This window comes from Elephantulus edwardii, unplaced genomic scaffold, assembly GCF_000299155.1.
Source record: "Elephantulus edwardii isolate Elephantulus edwardi_28Jun2011 unplaced genomic scaffold, EleEdw1.0 scaffold00523, whole genome shotgun sequence".
NCBI lineage: Eukaryota > Metazoa > Chordata > Mammalia > Macroscelidea > Macroscelididae > Elephantulus > Elephantulus edwardii.
The window spans coordinates 97,020-100,947 of record NW_006400273.1 but is presented as its reverse complement, the minus strand read 5'-3'; positions in this window follow the sequence as shown (position 1 = coordinate 100,947).

Here is a 3,928-nt window from a genome sequence, read left to right as displayed (position 1 = left end):
GGAAAGATGGTGAAGCTTCATCTCACCTATTTTGGGCATGTTAGGAAGGCTGATCCTTGAGAAGGGCATCATGCTTGGAAAGGTGGTCGGTTAGCAAAAGAGACGATGATATTCAATGAGATGATCTGACCCAGTGACAAAAAATATCAGAGATTATGGGGAAGGCACAGAATAGGGCAAGGTTCAGATCCATTATTCATATGATCACTACGTGTCATAGTTGATTTGATGGCACCTAAGAACAACATAACAGACAACCAGTGTTGACTAAGAAAAGTTTGTAAAAAACATACTCCTTAAGAGTATAGGAAAAAACAGGCATCTCATTTTTTTCTCTCACTTTTCTTAAGCAAGGAATAACTATTATTATTAGGTCTTCACAGAGATTCATATTTTTTTAAAAACTCAACAGCATTCTGATTAATATAGTTACACAGGATTTTTGTCACCTATAAACCCACAAAAAACTGTTAACACTAAAATTTAGGTTGTTGTTGTTGTTATGTGCCGTCAAGTCGTTTCCGACTCATAGCGACCCTATGCACAACTGCCCTAAACCCTGCTCTATCCTGCACCAACCGCACTGCCTCTGACACACCCTTCCGATTACCCCAGTCACCGAATCAATCCATCTCATAGAGGGTCTTCCCCTCCTGCGCTGTCCCTCCACCCTCCCAAGCATGATGTCCCTCTCCAAGGACCCGTCCCTCCTGGCAACATGTCCAAAGTATGTCAGACGAAGCCCCAGAATCCTTGCCTCCAAGGAGTAGCTTGGTTTAATCCTCTCCAAGATGAATCTGTTTGTTTTCCTGGCAGTCCATGGTACATTCAGTATCCTTCTCCGGCACCATAGCTCAAACGAATCCACTCTCCTTCTGTCCTCCCTAGTCATTGTCCAACTCTCTGATGCATAACAAGCGATTGCAAATACCATGGCCTGTATCAGGCGCACCTTAGTCTCCAGAGAGACACTGTTGCTCCTGAGTACCTTAGAGAGGTCCCTAACAGCAGACTTTCCCATCGTGATACGCTTTTTGATTTCCTGACTGCTGGCATGGCAAATATACCCAGTGTAAACTACAACTATTAGGTTAAAAACTTATTGGGAACCAGGATTATCACAATAACTAGAGGTTCATGACACAGATTACTACTTGCTAATTACAATGACTACGCTAGAGATAGAATTTTGCACAATCAACAATTTATTCGTTGCAAATACATTTTACAAGAAACATAAGCACAGGCTATACACATGGATTTCACCTGGTGGTATGCACAGGAATCAGATTATATCTGTGGAAAGAACTGCTAGAGAAGCTTAATATCAGCTGTGAAAACTAGGCCTTGTGCTGACTGTGGAACAGATCACGAACTACTCATATGCAAGTTTAAGCTGAAGCTAAGGAAAGTGAAATCAAGCCCACAGGAACCAAAATACCTGTTTACTAGCTGAAAATTTGACAGTTTTTACCCACTGGACACACCTCAAAAGATAGGTCTGCCAATCTTCCAAAATGTCAGTCTTAAAATTCCTATGAAACAATTCTACTCTGCACACATGAGTTACTATCTTATAGAATCAACTCATAGGAAATGAACAACAGTTGTAATTCTTTGATTTTTTTTAATATCCTCAGGACTTTTAATGTCTTATCTCCAGTTTTCTCCACCATAACAAAACCTCAGCCCAGGATCCCCCTTATAATTTAGCTTTTCTAAAAGTTTAGACATGAGAAGTGTTTCTACATGGAAAAACTGTTGAGAAGAACTGGAGACAAAAATCTCACAGATTAGAACCACTACAAATTCATATTCTCCATCCTTGGCTCAGTGTTCATTTACTGTCTAACAATCAATCACTGTTCTCTATGGATCTAAGCAACTCTATGATCTCGGCAATAATCAATGTCCTATTTTCATTTTGTTCCTTAAATATGCTACCAAAGGTGGGTGACTTATAATCAGCGGCCCTCAGGACTGTTTTTCATTGTTTTTGTTCAAACATTCTTCTAGGTCGTATAGCCCTGGTGTGTCCACTTGCCATACAGAGGTAGCTTGTGGTTGCTGTGAAGCTGAACACTGTGACACTGATATGTCAGATTCATTAATGGTTACCCATGGCAGACAGTGTTTGGTGGAGCTCCCCAATTAAAACAAGCCTAGAAGCAGGAATGGCATCCACTTCTATAATGGCTTGCCTCTGGAAATCCTATGAACCTGGAGAAAGGATGAAAGTCAAACAAGTGTTGAGGACTTTTGTTCATAAGGTCGCTATGAGTCACTTGCAACTTGATGGCACTTAACAACAACAACAAGGATGACAGAAGGATAATTGATGCCTTTGAACTGTGGTGCTGGAGAAGAGTACTGAATATACAATGGACTCTGAAGAGAAAGAAACAGTTCAACCTGGAGAGGGTGAAACCAGGCTGCTCCTTGGAGGCAAGGATTTTGAGGCTTCATCTGACATACTCTGGGCATGTTGCAAGGAGGGACCAGTCCTTGAAGAGGGCCATCATGCTTGGAAAGGCAGAGGGACAGTGCAAGAGAGGAAGACCCTCGATGAGATGGATTGACTCAGTGATGAGCATTAATGGGGATAAGTGAGTCAGGGACAAGGTTGGCTCAGGAGAGAGCCGGGTTCAGAGATGTTATACATAGGGTCACTATGAGTTGCAGGCAACTTGACAACACATAACAACAACAATTTCAGAAGTGAAATCATGCCTTAATTTAACTTCTTTTTCTAAGTTATCAAATTTAAGCCACATCTATTAAAGATATTCTATTTCCCTGGCTGTGATAAGGTTACTAAAACTCTAAAATGTTGTTACTGTGGTTATGTACCATTGAGTCAGAACTGATCCTCCAATGGGTTTTCAGAAGCAGAGAACTGCATGATAGGAAACTGCCCATCTTTCTCCAATGAAACAGCTGGTGGATTTGAACTGCGAACCTTTGTATTGACGGCACAATTCCTTTCCAGTAAGCCACAAAATACTGCTTAGAAAATTCAGTCTAATTGATAACAGTGCATCTAAATTCCAAAATCAATCTCCATAATAGTCTATGTGTTTCCTACTGCCAAGGGGGCCCTTTGGAGTAGTGAGAGAAGACATTCACCCTGAAACCCACAGTGTCCCTTTTCAGCAGGAAGTAGCTAAGAGAATACGCCATCCCCTTTTCCTTATGAATCAGGATGAAGTCTCTCTCAGGGAGGAGTGATAGGGAATGGCAAGGGACACACTGACAAAAGAGATTAATCAGAACTGGCTTTGACAAGCACTGTGGCAATTGGACAATTAAAACAGACATTGTGGGGGGAAAGAAGAACGAACTGGGGATGAGGGTGGAGAAAACAGTGCAACAATGAATGAATGAAAACCCAAAATCTCTGTAAATGTTCATTAAAACTAATAAAATTTAATAAAAAAAAGAAAGAAAATTCAGTCTACAATGTAATCTAATTATTTAAGATAACTTTCAACAGCTAGTTCTTTCAAAACTGACACAGGGAGAGTATAGATAACCATTCTGTAAAGATAGTCAATAGAATACATTCAACTATATAATCAGTAAGAAATCAATCTGCAAGCTCTCCACCTGCTAACTCTTAATCATTTGCCTTTCTCTGTAGTCCTTGTCAAAAACAACTACAGTGTTATGTATCAGTGAGTATCCTGTAAACTGCTGGAGAGGAGATTGCCCATCTTTCTTCCACAGCCAGCTGGTAGATTCAAACCATATGCCTTGAATTGTAAATTGGCAAAGCAGCTCCTTACCACTGGTGGCATAGTTTGTAGAAAGTTGGACTGCTAATCCAAAATCGCGACTCTCAAGCAGTTTAAATCCACCAGAGGATTTACTCGTGCCATTTACTTATTGCCTCTGAAAACTCGCTGGAGGGTTTGCTATGAGTTGATTC